This window comes from Sorex fumeus, unplaced genomic scaffold, assembly GCF_029834395.1.
Source record: "Sorex fumeus unplaced genomic scaffold, SorFum_2.1 ptg000051l, whole genome shotgun sequence".
NCBI lineage: Eukaryota > Metazoa > Chordata > Mammalia > Eulipotyphla > Soricidae > Sorex > Sorex fumeus.
In genome coordinates, this window is record NW_026606108.1 from 27,660,023 (window position 1) to 27,676,314 (window position 16,292).

Here is a 16,292-nt window from a genome sequence, read left to right on the forward strand (position 1 = left end):
TGTTGGATGTTGTAGACCCACATTTTACACTTGGGTAAGTCTAGTTGAAAGGTCTAAATATACTAAATCTTTTGAGATAGATGTTAGTGAAGAGGAATTTTTTTGACAGATGAGAATTAAAGACAAAGAACTTATAAGGTTTTCCCTTCAAAGTTGTCCTTTATAATTTTACCAGATATATCAAATTTAATTTGATGGTGATGTCTTCCTTTACACATAGTGAATCTGCTCTTGTGACCTTTGAACCTATACTAATAGTAATTTGGTGTCATAAAATACGCCTTCCCAATATTTTAGTGTTTAAAGCAGTGAATGAACTTGGTAATGCCTAACAAAATGTATTCAGGTTGGAGCAGCATCAAAATTATTATTCTTTCCCTAGAGTATCAGAATGTATGAGAAAATTTATAAACTATTTGTATTTACATATGAATATATTGAAACTGATCCAAATGATAGCTCATATATTGCTTTGTTATATAGAAAATGTGCTATTTGTAGAAATTATATATTTCACAATTATTTACAATGCTTGATATTAATTCTTCTCTCCATGCTATAATAGTGACATTAACAAATTTTATTGTGTTTAGCATTATGTAATGTTTATGGAAAATTGTTTACCAATTTCAGGAAAATCAACATAAAATTTATGAGTACAGTTATAACCTACCCAAACAAAATGCATTAGCAAATCAATTGTGTATTGTGAGAAAATCAAACAACTTTATGAAAATGTGGTAATCTTGACTCCAAAGAACCATAGTAGCTGTCAATTATAGGAATTTTTAAACCATAAATACTGTAGTAGAAGTTACACGAAACAGAAGTTATTTACAACTCATGTAAGTGCTAGAAGTTTACTTAATAGATAAAACAAGAAGAAATCATTAAATTTGAATATTAAACATATATTTCTTTAAATAACAAATTTCCCATTTCTGGGTAACACATATCTATTCTTAAAACTAAACATTTTTAGTCTTATATCTTCTTTTCATGGAAATGTACAGAGATAAACAAGCATGATTTACATAGTGAGGAAGGGCCCTTGTTTATTTACTAAAATGTATAACAAACTGTTCTATTATGTGCTTAATATTGTTTCTTTAACAATGAGTCTACTTATTCTAGGTCCATGTCTAGTCTAGGCTTCATTTTGATATGAACAAAATTACAAAATATATTTTAAAAGGAAAAAGTGAAAGTACATCAGGGTTTTCTTGATTGTAGCACACACACACACACACAAACACACGCACAAAGGCTTTCAGCATTAAATTATTTCTATTTTCCAAAGATGATAACCTTGCATCAGTATTAGCCTACACTGTCATTTGTATCATCAAATGAATTTATAGATTAATGCAATAAACTTTTTAATTAAAACTTTAAAGTAGTATTTATTTCTATGTCGAAGAAATGCAAACTTATTATTCAGTTAGGGAAATAAAGCTTCTCACTGGCTTTGGTATGTGAGTTAACTTCTCAGGACCTTAGTTTCTAGATTGTATTATAGAAACTGGAAATATGTTACCTATTTCATAGGGGCTTTTTTGAGAATTTAATAGCTTTATATATAGAAGAAAACTTCATGGCCTGACACACTGAAGATAACTAGCAAATGTTAGTGATCATTACTATTATGAAAAATTAACTAATAATCTGAGCCACTTTGCAATAAGCAGATGAGTGAGGAGGTTGGTAAATCAGATGTGAGCATTTAATGAATATTATAAAAGCTACTTCTTCGTGTTACCATATCCTGATCTATTTTTGTACTATCACAAAGTTCCATACATATTTTATTGCTAGAGTAGTAATTTAGGAAAGCAATAACAATATGATTTCATCTTCCAGTAGCATATTAGCTTACTAAGAATTGAGATGATTTTTAAATGTTTGGGTCTGGATTTCTGGAAAACGGTGACCTAGCCTCACATCTCCTTCCAGAAAATGTCATGATCCTGGAAACCTGAATCCACATACAGTAAGACAGCAAGTTCTCCTATAAAGGTGCAGGTAGAGGGTGGGTCAAAATGAAAATGGGAGTTACTGGGGGGTGCGTTATGAGGAGGGTGCCTACAGAGAGCCAACTAACCTGGAGAGACGCACTGTAGTACTGTGGCACTTTCCTTTGGTTGTTCATCGATTTGCTCGAGCGGGCACCAGTAACGTCTCCATTGTGAGACTTGTTGTTACACTGCTTTTGGCATATCGAATATGCCATAGGGAGCTTTTCAGGCTCTGCCATGCAGGCAGGATACTCTCGGTAGCTTGCCGGGCATCTCTGAGAGGGATGGAGGAATTGAACCCAGGCTGTATGCAGGGCAAAGGCCCTACCTGCTGTGCTATCACTCCAGCCCAAAGTTACTATGTGCCCAACATGGGGCTCGAACCCACAACCCTAGGATTAAGAGTCCCATGCTCTACCGACTGAACTAGCCAGGCACCTAGCTGGGAGAGACACTAGGAAAAAGAAATGTGAAGATGTCTCTGATATTTGGATTACACAGCTGTGAGAAAGGCTACATGCATGAGGGCAATGCAGGTAGAGGTGAGGGAAGGAAAAAGACAGTGGGTGGTGGACTAAGGAAAGCCTTGGTCTGTGGGATGAGGGATTCTCTTGGCAGGTGACTTTGGCTCAGAGTATCCTGTTAGCCTAACCTACAATGACTTATATTTGTGCTTATACTAGAGGGACTCTTCCTTCCCCCTCCATCACAAGGACCAGGCTCACACCAGGCTACAGATAACACTGGACCCAAGAGAATCCACAGCACAATTGGTCTTGTCAAAACTGCTGTGCAACATCTATGTGGTTCACTTTATCAGGGACACTATTTCTCTCTATAAATCTGTGTCACCTTTTCTGTGGTGTTGGCCTGGTAACCTCAGTGGTGCACATGTCATATTTATCAACTATCACTCTGAAAGATGTATAAGGCAATGGTGTGTAGATATTCCCACCATGAATATTTACCAAACTGAATGATACCACTGAATAAGGCGTTAGAAAGAGACAGTAGGTAGTTCACTACAATATAATTATTTCTACAACACAAGAACAATAAACCTAAATTTTGAGTTAAAAAGTAGTATTTTTAAAATATGTTTTATTGTGGGCCTAGAGCAATGCAATGCTTGTGGACAACCTAGGTTCCATCTCTAGTGTTCCATATGGTCCCTTGAGCCTACCAGAAGTAATTCCTGAGTGCAGAGCCAGGAGTAACCCCTGAGCACCACTGGATGCTAAATGTGACCCCCAAATCATATAAATTAAATTAAAGTACATACACCTACAATTCAATGATACATATATCGATATAGACGTATATCGATATATGTATCATTGAATTGTAGGTGTATGTACTTTAATTTTTTTTCTTTCTGGGTCACATCCGGTGATGCTCAGTGGTTACTCCTGGTTCTGCACTCAGGAATTACTCCTGACATTGCTCAGGGGACCATATGGGATGCTGGGAATTAAATTCAGGTCGGCCGTGTGCAAGACAACGCCCTACATGCTATACTATTGCTCCAGTCCCAATTGTACTTTAATTTTAATAATTGCTGTGTTTAGCAAATGTTCATAAAATTTCTGAATTCTGGATAATTGACTCTCATATGCACAACACTAGGTTGCCACAATTCTGATGTGCAGAGATGGGCAATCCTGATCTTCATCCCAAACATTGCCCATTGATTCTCATGATATAGGATCAAAAAACTCGAAGCACACACACTGCCTTCCACATTTTTGTTTTATATCTTTAAAAAAAAGGTCCAGGAAATTTATACAGTCAAACAAACATTCCTTTATAGACAATATGAAGAGCTCAATCTCTAATATATGTGTTTCTATTGTACTCATTTTACCAGAAAAAGTTAATAGTCAGGTTCTCTCTTTCTGAATAGGTCAATAACTCAACCATGAACATGAAGGAATTCTACCTGACATAAAGAGTGACTTTAGTGAAGGGTTATAGGCTCCATATAATCCATAAACTCTTAGCACGAGAACTTATCTATAAATTGATATTCAAGGGGTTAAAAACATACTTTTATACAAAGTTATTTAATCCCACTATTATTTATGACATTGACAGATTCCTTAATTTTGCAATAGAATGTACTTGAGAGTTTTTTAGTATACTCAACTCATAGATGTCATTAAAAACATATGACTAATGTTTTAAGAACTAGATTGTTTTCTTCATATTATACTAGTTTTTCAAAGACTCACTACAATATTTCTACTCATTAAGTAACTTGGAATTGGTAATATATACTGTTTTCTTTTATACTTTAACTGTGACTATGAATTTATTAAGGAAAATAGTCATGAATATTTTATTTTGACTGTAGGTAAATTTTCTCTCTGGAAAAATACCAAGTTTGGATGAGTCAATCAACAAAGATAACTTCATAAGACCAGAATTAAAGGTAGAATTTGTCTTCATTGTCAGTGATGACAGGCTAACCAAAAATGTTGGTCTCCAGAAAGACAGTGGTAAATTTTTGTTTGTTTTTTTCAGGGAGGTGCTTTCCCAACTGGATGGTGGCTTCTAGGGCCATGGCCAGGTAGTACTCAGGATATACCCCAGTCCTTTGAACTATCTCCCTGCCCTAAGAAAATGTTGTCTTTAAGATGGAATGAAAGGAGGAGGCTGGGGGAAGTATGATTTCTCTTAGAATACCTAGTTGGTACAAAATAGTATCCATTTAATGATATGAATGAATGAATAAACAAATATAAGAACATTATCTATTCATTTAAATGCTTTAGACACTTTTAGAGCAAAAGTCAGTATTAAATATAAATAGGAAAAATGTCACGGTGCTATTAAACAAAAGTTTAAAAACTAAGTACAAGCTCATAAAACACTGTTTTGCAACATCACATAATATAGGACACAGTTCTCTTTTGGCTGTTACTGCTTCTAAAGACAGACTGGGGCCAAGACCACATGTCTTAGAATAATCATGTCACCACACAAGAGCTTGGCTTCAAGAAAAACATTTGCCTGCTTGTTTATATCCTGAAAAAAACTTGTTTAAAAAAAACTCAACTTGTCGCTTTATAGTCAAAGCCTTACATTGTTAAATATTGACTCAAAGGCTCAGGGAATCTGAGAAAACCAGCAACTGCTCTGAGAGCCCCCTGACTGCTGTGATCCTTTGCCCAGTGGCAGCACCGGCTGCTGAGCTCAGCTCTGACGGATGTGATCAGCCAGCATCTAAATCCTGCCGTCACAGTGGTGGTGTTGGGACATTTTCACTCACAGCTGTTCTCAGCATTGTGTTGCACAGAGAATACCAAAATGGACAATGTTGCTGGTAGATAACCCTTACTTTGCTGAATCAAATAAAAGAAGATATTGTGGCATTCCCAAGTAGAATTCTAAGGTTTGAATTCAGAGATTTCTGTGTATTAGTCTATGAAATAACCTTCTCCACTTTGCTTTTAACATCTCTCCCTTTTGCTTCTCTTCCCACCAAATACAAACCACAACATGTGTTCAAGGTTCATTGCTTTATGACTCAAAGAAAAACTAACTCTAATATTTAAAGAATTTGAATCTCAATTTTATGGTTAGTCAGTCATTACATAGGTCTTTGTATTTATCTATTTTACCTTCTCTCTACTTTGCTGTTATAATTGTCTATTTTTGCTGTACTATAGAAATGGCTTCCATAGTTCCCACTTAAATTTGTTCTAGGTTTAAAAGGAATGTACTCTGAATTGATATTATTTAAGAATGACAGAATCAAGAGGGGAAGTGTCGTTAGAAAATATTTCCAATTTTGATATCTCTTAAGATATTGACCAAGATAATTCATTTCACTTACCTCTATTTACCTGAAAAAGAAAGACATTGAAACTGCTCTTCCTTATACAGTGGGTATAACATATAAAGTATGTAATATTTGAAAACCCAAAATCAATGTGCTATTTTTCTGGAAAGCAATATAAAATCACCTTAAGAGTTACCAAAATAGTATCTTAAAGTACAGATTTACCAATATTATCATTGTAGTTGAATTTAAAAGGAAGGGACAAAAATGTGATTATGTAGAATTACTAGAATGGCATAAACTGTACTTCTGGGAAGCAAGTCACTCAATAGATCCTTATAGAAGGGGATCATAAATGGGAAAGACAAAAAACAATAGCCCCAAGTTCCAATTTGTCCTCTGAGACATTTTGGGCACTTTTGTTTAAATCATAAAATCTCCCATCATATGAGTGAAATTCTACCTGCTAATCATATCAGATAAATAAAGAAGGGGGGAGATTCCCAATTTTTTGCATGTACAGGACTCAAGTACGATATACCAGGCACCTCATGACCTCCTAAAAACACTGCTGGATATGGCCCAGGTGCCTCCCAAGCATTGTCAGGGAAGCACTGGTGGTCTTGGCACCACAGTCCATGAAGTACTACATCCTCAGGCCCTAGCATTGAACCAGGTCCTGGTTGGTTGAGCACTGCAGGGAGTGGCCCCGTAGTTCCTGAGCACTTCTTGGGAGTCCTTTCAACAATGTTCATGAGGTAATTTCTGCAAAAGTTCTTTTTGGTACAATACTATGCCAGATACAGGGATAATCTCAATTAGGGAAAAGTATTTTTAAAATAATGTGATGACCTTTATTTTCTAGATCAGTTTTAGTTTGTGTCAAAATTAGGCAGAAAACACAATATATGTACATTGAACTCCCTGTCCCCGACGGATATGGCTACCCAATATTTTCATCCTGTACCAAGGTAATACATTTTTCACCACTGATTAGGTTACATTGACACATCATTCTTATCCCAATCCTATAGTCTGTATTTGGGTTCATTTTTGATGTATTTTTTGTGAGTTTTGACATATATGTTCTACAAACTCATTATTTCTTCCTAACTCCTGGAAACCACACTTACCCTCGTACTTTCTCTACAGTCTTGTGTTTCCCAATATCATATGGTTAGAATAATAAACTATGTAGTCATTTCTAGACTGGTAATGTGTGAATATGGATTTAAGCTACTCTATGTCTTTTAATGTCTTGATAGTAATTTTTAGTGTTATATAATATTTCATTGTCATAGTAGATCTCAATATATCTATTTACTTGCTGAAGGACATCTTAGTTTCTTCCAAATTTGGTCAATTATGAATAAAGCTGCTATAAACATTCTTGTGTATGTTATTCTATAAACTACTACTCCTGAATAAGTGTCAGTGCAATTCCTGAATAGTATGGCAAACATGTTCAATGAGAAATATGTTTGGATTTGGTGGGGGCATTGATTTTTATATTATAGTTTATGTAATATAGTTATAGTAGTGTTTATAAATATTGATAAAGTTATTGCACACCGCAAACATCAAAGTGCCCATGAACTTCTACCTCTGTCCTTATGTCACCTCTGATTTCATCTTTATTCCACCGCCTTTCCGCACTGTTAATAATCCAAGCTCAAGGATTTGTCACTGTTAGTCTTTTTTCTTGTTTCTTCCCTCTCCTCTCTATTCCACGGATGAGTGAAATCACTTGCTACTTATTCTTTTTCCTCTCATTTAGCTTAATATTTTACCTACCATTTCTAATTACATTGTGGCAAACTTCAAGGTTTCATTTATTCTTTTTCCTGTTAGTTTTTCTTTGAGGACCACACCCTGGCAATGCTTAAGGTTTTGCACTAAAGGGGTCCTCGCTCTGCACTCAGGGATCACTCCTGGTGGGATTGGGGAATTACATGGGGTGCTAGGGATGAAATGTGGATCAGTTGCATCCAAGGCAAAAGGCAAGAGCCCCTCCTGCTGTGCTATCTCTTCACCTATTGTTAGAACTGCATAATATTTCATTATATATTCATTATATATGTGTTGACTATAAGTCTAGTTCTCCCTCTTGGAGAACCCAGCAAGCTACCAAGAGTATCCTCCCCACACGACAGAGCCTGGCAAGCTCCCCGTGGCGTATTCGTATGCCAAAAACAGTAACAATAATGGGTCTCATTCCCCTGACCCTGAAAGAGCCTCCAATGAGGCACTGTTGGGAAGGCCAAGTGAAGAGAGGCTGCTAAAAATTCCAGGGTTAGGGCAAATGGAGACATTACTGGTGCCTGCTCGAGCAAATCAATGAACAAGGGGATGACAGTGATACAGTGATATATATGTGTGTGTGTGTATATATATATATATATACATATATATATCACAACTTCTTTATCTATTAATTTGTTATTGGACATTGGACATTTGGGTTGAACAAATATGTTTAGATTTGTACCAAGGTCCTCCCGTTGTTCATCGATTTGCTCGAGCAGGCCCAGTAACCTCTCCATTGGAGACTTTGTTGTTACTGTGTTTGGCATATCGAATACGCCACGGGGAGCTTGCCAGGCTCTGCCGTGCGGGCAAGATACTCTCAGTAGCTTGCCGGGCTCTCCGAGAGGAGTGGAGGAATCGAACTCGGGTCGGCCATGTTGGCCGCGTGCAAGGCAAATGCCCTGCTGCTGTGCTATCGCTAGAGGCCATGTCATTTTGCGTTCTCATTAGTAATAAATGATAAGTACTATTATTCCATATCCTCACCAGCATTTGGTAGTGGTAGTAGTATAGATTTTAGTAATTCTAAATGGGCTTGCAGTTATAGATAGCTTTTAATTTATAATTCCCTTAAATATATGATGTCAAACTTCTTTTCACATGATTATTTGCTATCTGTATATCTTCTTTGGTAAGATATCTTTTTAAATCATTGGACATAACTTTAAAATCACTTGTTTCTTCCTTATTTTGGACTTTTAAGAATTCTTTACATATTTTTGGATAACCAAACTTTGTCAGATTTATTTTTGTAAATATTTTCTCCCAGAACTGTGACTAATCTTCTCATTCTCTTCAAGTTGTTTTTCAAAGAATATAAGATTTTAATTTTTATGAACTCTGGGTTATAGTTATTTCTTTCACAGTTTGTACCTTAGTTAATATCTTAAAAAGTCACCATTATATCCAAGATTGCCTAGGTTTTCTCCTGTATTACAGCTAGCTTTGTAGATTTTCAATTTACATTGAAGTCTGTTATCCATTTTGAAAAAAAAGTAAGATCTTTATCACAATCTTTTTCTGTATATTTAGTGGATATCCAGTTTTTTCCAACACCATTTGTTGAAAGACTATCTTTGGTTTTTGTGTTACCTTTGTTCTGTTGTCAATTATAGTTGGCTTTATTTTATCTCTATTTTATTCCATTTGTTTATTTGTTTATTCTTTCATTAACTCAATTTTATCTGTGGCTTAATGTCTGACCTTAGTTTGAAAATAATTCTCAGTCATTATTGCTTTAATATTTTTTATTTCCTTTTTTTTCTCTCTGCTATTCCAATTTGGTGTTACACTGTTGCCATGGCACAATTGTCAGATGTTATTTATTTTGTCTTCCTTCACTTTGTTTTTCAGTTTAAAAGTTCTACCTGCATCACCTCAAGCTGGGAGATCTTAAACTCTCGGTTAGACTATCCATTTTCTGCTAACATTATTCACCTCGTTATGTTTTCTGTTCACAACAGAACAGGGTTTTGTTTTTGTTTTTGTTTTGCTGCTTTTCTTTTAATCCCTTAGCATATCAATCATAGATTTTATTTATTTGTTTTTATTTGGGGGCCACACTCAACAGTGCTCAAGACTTTTTCCTGGCTCTGTGCTCAGGAATCACTCCTGACTGGGGCTCAGAGGATCATATGGACTGCTGGGGATTGAGTTTGGGTCAGCTGTGTGCAAGGCCTGGGTGGAGCGATAGCACAGTTGGGTAGGGCGTTTGCCTTGAATGCTGCCGACCCGAGTTCGATTCCTCTGCCGCCCCTCTCGGAGAACCCAGCAAGCTACCGAGAATATCTCGCCCGCACAGCAAAGCCTGGCAAGCTACTGGTGTATTCTATATGCCAAAAACAGTAACAACAAGTCTCACAATATTACTGGGCCCACTCAAGCAAATCAATGAGCAAATCAATGAGCAATCAATGGAGGACAGTGACAGTGACAGTGTGCAAAACTGCACTGTTGCTCCACCCCCTAATGATAGCTTTTAGAAATGCCTAGTCTTCACCAGAGCAATAGTAAGCAGGTAAGGCAGACTGACCCAAGTACAATCCTCAGCATCCCATGTGGTCCCCCAAGCTCACCAAGAGTGATCCTTGAATACATAGCCAGGAGTAAGCCCTGAGCACCACCCAGAGTGGTCCCAAAATAAAACAAAACAAAACAAAAAAATGCCTAGCCTTACCAAGGAAATGGCACAATGTTAAAGCATATGCCTTGCGTGCATGAGACCTGGATTTAATCCCTGACACTGCACCAAAATAATAAATTAAATAAACATCTAGTCTTACTTGTAACATGATATTCAGATTCCAACTTAACTTTCACCTGAGTGGAGATGTTTCACTTAGAACATGAGCCAATCACTAAATTTTCAATATGACTTATCACAGGAAATCCACATTACAAGATTATAAAGGTACAACGCAAGCGGGAGTTTACAAAGCACCAAGACAAGGTTCTGGAGACCAGCATTAGCAGCTTTAGGATAGGGGTTCAGGGTTTTGCTTGCAGTATAGGTCTGTGGATAGTGGGGAGCTATCAAGAATTGAAAAAGCTTCTAGGGCACAGAGTTCAAGGAGTCTCCAATAGACTCATTTTTTAAAGTTAATTTTTTTATTATTAAAGAACTGTGATTTACAAAGTCATTGATAGTTGAGTTTTACGCATATAAAATTTGAATCCAACCCCACCACCAGTGTCAACTTTCTTCCACCAAGGGACTCATTTTGATTTAGTGATTTCAAAGAGATTGGAGAGAAATTTAAAGGAGACATTTTTTAAAAAGTTGAAGAAATATAGTGGGGGGAGGTGAAATTTTTTTTTTATTAGTGAAACACCATGAGGTACAGTTGTAGATTTACAATTTTTTGTGCTTGGGTTTGATTATACAATGATCAGATACCCATCCCTCCACCAGTGCCCATTTTCCACCACCATGGATAATATCCCCCCCACCCCCATCCCCCCATCCCCCCCTGCCTCTGTGGCAGGGCAATCCCCTGTGTTCTCTCTCTCCTTTTGGGTGTTGTGGTCTGCAAAAGAGGCATTGAGTGGCAAACATGTTCAGTCCATAGTCCACTTTCGACATGCATCTTCCCTCCCTCCTGGGAGGGTCCTCCAAACACCCTTTATTTGTAAGGTGAAATGTTTTTTAAAAGTCCCCTGGTGCTTCTAGCAAAAAAAAAAAAAAAAGGTACGATTCGAGAAGAAACTACAATGAAACACGACTGAGAGTTCTGTCTTAATAAAAAAGCCTGCCGCAGACATAGAAAGATTGCATTCATCTGGGGAACATAAAGTAACAAAATAGGGGACTAACAATGAAGAATATCCGAGATAAATACCAGGAGGTTTACTCCATGGATTGGAGGCCAGCCGCACACTCTAGGGGTAAAGGCAGCTCAGATAGAGAAGGGTTAAGAGCATATTTAATGTGCATTTCCCTTGCCACCTCTGGGGATTGAAGATCACAAGAACATGAAGATCATGTTTGGGGGACCTTATGGGAGGCAGGGGAATCGAACCCAGATAGAGAACATGCATGGCAAACATTTTACCTACTGAACGACCACCATAGGTATGGCACCATAGGCATGGCACCTCCTATGGGGTTTCTAACTCAGGCCTCCTACAGACCAGGACTCAGCCCATGGTCCAGGCTGCCCTCAGACTGCCCACTCGCTGGCTGCTCCTTAGTGGTGAGTCTCGTCCCTTCATGGTGTCTGCAGACCAGGGTAGTGGTAGACTCGTGCTGGTATACTCGAGGTCTCACCTATGGCTCTCCTTCATTCACCCAGGGCATCCTCAGTGTGATCTGAAACACCTGGGCTTCTTGCCATGTTTGATTATTGAATCAATTTTGGGTGGTTGTGCGTTTTCAGAAACCGTTTACCTTTGCCAAATTTTTTAATTAATTTTGGATTGTTCACTTGATCTATTTTTATTTATAATTATTATCTAGTTTTAAATCTGGAGAACCTGGCAGACTACCAAAAGTATCCTGCCCACACGGCAGAGTCTGGCAAACTCCCCATGGTGTATTCACAAAATCACAAATCACAAATCATCCTGTTATTCGTCCATTGCATCAAGCAGGCCCCAGTAACGTCTCCTTCATCCTAGCCCTGAGATTATATTCAAGGCTCTTTAGGAGAATGAGACCCATCATTGTTACTGGTATTTGGCATATTGGGTACACCACGGGGAGTTTGCCAGACTCTGCCGTGTGGGCAGGCTACATACGGTAGCCTGCCAGTTTGTCCAAAGTAGGAATGAGATAATAAGATGTCATAATAAGATGTCGCGCAGCCACGAATGCGGCCGCGCAGTTCCGGGAGCTGGTTTTTATAGTCTCTGAGTCTTGGCTGTTGATGGGATTACACGGCACCAGGGGGCCAGTTGGTGGGTGTGACCCCCGCCTACTGGAATTTGGAGGATCTGGGTGGAGGATCTGGGTGCTCGGCCCAAATCCGAGTAGGCTTGGAGATCTCAGCCCAGGAACCCGCGTGGCTTTGTCCCTCTGCCAGTACCTTCATGTGTGCGGAGAGTGGTCTCAGCATGGTGGTGGCTGGTCCTGGAGGTCTTTGGCTGCCGGAGCCCTGGTCGGGGTGGGGAGGAAAGCTCAACCCGCTCCCCTCCAAGGGGTCCCGGCGAGCGAGGACAGTCAGGCGCGGGGGCAGGAGACTGCCATGAGGACAATCTGGCTGCAACATCTGTCACCCCATTGATCGCCAGGGTTGATTCGGCTGATGGTGTATTCAATATGCCAAAAACCAGTAACAATGTGGGTCTCATTCTCCTGACCCTGAAAGAGTCTCGAATGTGGCACTTTTTAAAATCTCAGGGCTAGGACAAAGGAGACGTTACTGGGGCCTGCTCGAGGCAATCGACGAACAACTGGATGACAGTGATACAGTGATCATGTGATCACTTGATCACTTGATACCCCGTTATTCATTGATTTACTCGTGCGGGTGGCAGTAACGTCTCCATTCATCCCTGTTGCTTGCTAGCGTAGCCCAATGGCATCTGCTCGTTCTAGGAACATGCAGAGCCTCAAACTGATTATTCAGGGTTTTGACGAAGAAGTCTGACCATCTTGTAGGTGGGCGTCCGCGTGATCTTTTGACGTCAAATGGAATCCAGTCAGTAATGGCTCTAGTCCAGCGGTCATCTGTAAACCTCATTACATGTACAGCCCATCTGATTTTTGATGTCTTGGCAAATGAGACAGCGTTCCTGATTCTTGAGCGTTGACAGAGATCAGAACTCCGGATTCTATCTCTCATTTGAGTGAAGCGTGATACTCCATGCATAGCTCTTTTGATTCCTCTTTGAGAGACCCGAATAGTGTTCTCATCCTGTTTTCGTAGGGCCCAGGTCTCTGAGGCGTATGTTAATGCAGGAAGAACAGTGGAATCGAAGAGATGTGCTCGGAGCTGGAGGTTCTTTGTCCTCTTAGTTATTTCTTCATCGCTCTTGAAGGCATTCCAAGCCACTCTCTTCCTCCTGCGTAACTCAGGTGCCAGGTCATTCATCATGTTGATTTCTCGACCTAGGTATATATAACTGTTGCATTCGGAGATGGTAGTTCCATTGAGAGTGAATGGAGCATCAGGAACAAGACTGTTTCTCATGAACATTGTCTTTTTGAGATTGAGTTGTAATCCGACCTTTCCACACTCACGGTCGAAGTTGGTCAGCATTTGTGCCACTTGGCTGATGTTTGGTTTTATTAGAACGATGTCATCAGCAATGGTCGATGGTGCTGAATCCTTTGCGGAACCTGGCTTGTTCACATGGTTGTCCTTCATCTAGTGTTCTGCCAATCCTATTCAGGATGACTCGAGTGAACAGTTTGTAGATGACAGACAATAGGTAGATTGGGCGATAGTTGCCAACGTCATGGATGTCTCCCTTCTTGTATAGTAGTACAGTCTTGCTGGTTTTCCATTGGGATGGAACCTTGCATTCAGACAGGTAGTGTGTGAAGAGCCGAGTCAGTGTATTGATGAGTACTGATGGTAAATTCTTCAGGTGTTCAGGTCTGACCTTGTCTGGGCCAGGTGCTCTTTGTTTCTTTACCAACAAGATAGCATGTTGAATTTTGGAAGGGAGAACATTGGGAACGACATATCCATCATGCGGAATTTGGTATGTGGGCAAGTGGACATGGCTATTAAAGATATCTGAGTAGAAGTCATGAATAATCTTCTCCATTGCCCTTCTGGAAAATTTGATAGATCCATCAAGATGTCGGAGGGCAGTCATCTTGGTCCTGTAGTTGGTGAAGGACGGGCGGGCATTAGGAATGCTTTTCCCGGCTTCTGCCGCATCTACCAGCACCGCTGCTCTCCTGTCTTTGAGGTCATCCTTGATCGCTTCTCTGCTTTGTTTTGCCAGCTCGGACATTCGCTTGCGGTTGCCTGAGGCATGTGCCAAGCCACGTTGGCAAATAAGTTCAAGAGTGTTCAAATAAAGGCGGTTTATTGTGGTTATTTCTCTCTTGGCATTCCTCGCACAATCATGGAGCTGCTGAATCATTCGATCGTATTCCTCATCAATGTTGTCAATGACAGCATCTTCCCATGTTGCCGCAACAGAGCCAAAGAGCTCCCAGTTGGTGGTTGTTCTGGGAGTTCTCTTCTTAAACTTCGCATTCTTTTCTCCCCGTTCTGTGAGGTAGAATTTTGCACAAAGGAGACGGTGGTCCAATCCTGTTTGGAATTTTGGGACAACAGCAACATCGGTTAGGCAAAACTGCCGATTGAATATGATGTGGTCTATTTCATTGTGGAACCGTCCACCGGGAGACGATCATGTCCAATGTTTAGATTCAGCCTTTTGGAACTGTGAGTTACCATGGATGGTCTTGGTTGACATGATGAACTCAGACAGTCTGTCACCCTGTTCATTCCATTCTAGGCCATGGGTCCCGATATGAAGTTCATCAGCTGATCTTCTTGGTCCTATCTTGGCATTAAAATCACTGACAATGATCTTGTATAAGGTGTGATCTTCTTTATAGAACTTCTCCAGCTCCATGTAGAACTTCTCAATTTGGATTATTATGCATTCAGAAATCATTATCCAGTTTATTACAACCATCCCCTCTCTCACAAGCATTCAACTGTTGGGACCCACAGTTTCAGCTGCAGGCCAGGATCTAACACATCTAATGAGAGGTTGGCTTTTCGGTTTCTTCAGTGGTTTTACAGCCGTCAAGGTGAGGCTCGATTTCCAAGCCCCTCACATGCAGCAGCGGAAGGTGGAAGTATGAGATGTCTTTTTACTTGCGAGGTGAGGGGCTGAGCTCTCCAATAGTGCTCAGGGGGTATCGCTCTGAGTCCCAGGGTTCTCTTGAGTGGTTCAATGACTAAACAGTCTAAGGGGGTTTCAGGGCTATCCCTGGGTGATGATCCTGAGGTGCAGGAGGTGTGGGAATCAAATGGGTTGGTGTAATTCCTGTACTCTCTTTGAACCCCGAAATATAATTTTTACCAAGTAACTAATGACTTCCCAACACTGTAGGCTTTGAACTGTGTTGCAGAGGTGTGGTTGGGGGGAAGCTGAATTCTTTCTTCCTGAATATGCAAAACATCCTCACTCCTTGGTTCTTTACCACACTAAGAAGGGCTTGGTTTGTGTTATTGGAAAGCATCCATGATCAACATTTCATCTGTTTTCCTTTATACATAACAGAAGAAATTTTCATTTTGAAAAGTTTTACTTTTATCATTTTACATAGCAGCTTTTATACTGCATATTTTAAAAAATCATCCTTACTCTTTGGGAGCTTCTAGTCTGAATTCTCTTCCTTTAATGCAGCAACCGTTCTATCTGATATATGACGGCAAAGCCAGGGAGAAAATATTAATGCCCTTCCTCAGTATCTGTTCATCTCAAAATCCATTAAAATTTCCAAAGTATTGAAATGTAACTATGCATCCCAAGAATGAGGTTCACATTACTTATTTAGTTATTAAAATGTCAGTAGGTATTCTGTCTCTGCTTCAATCAGTCTACTGCTTATTCACTCACAAGAGTAAAATGTTTTCAAACTCCTCAATTCCACATTTCTTTCCTTCTGTTTTTCTCATTTAAATAAGATAGAATGTGGTTGAATCCTTTTGCTTTTAAGACAGTGCTAGGCAATAAATCACCTATTGAACCAGCACATGATTTCATTTATC

At 39.4% G+C, this 16,292-nt stretch overlaps 1 non-coding gene across 1 annotated transcript; it reads right to left on the reverse strand.

Annotated features, from left to right (window-relative positions):
• Nucleotides 1-2,378: 2,378 nt before the first annotated feature.
• TRNAK-CUU (transfer RNA lysine (anticodon CUU)) lies at nt 2,379-2,451 on the reverse strand. The gene has a single exon. It is a non-coding gene; the product is annotated as a tRNA-Lys (tRNA).
• Nucleotides 2,452-16,292: the final 13,841 nt, after the last annotated feature.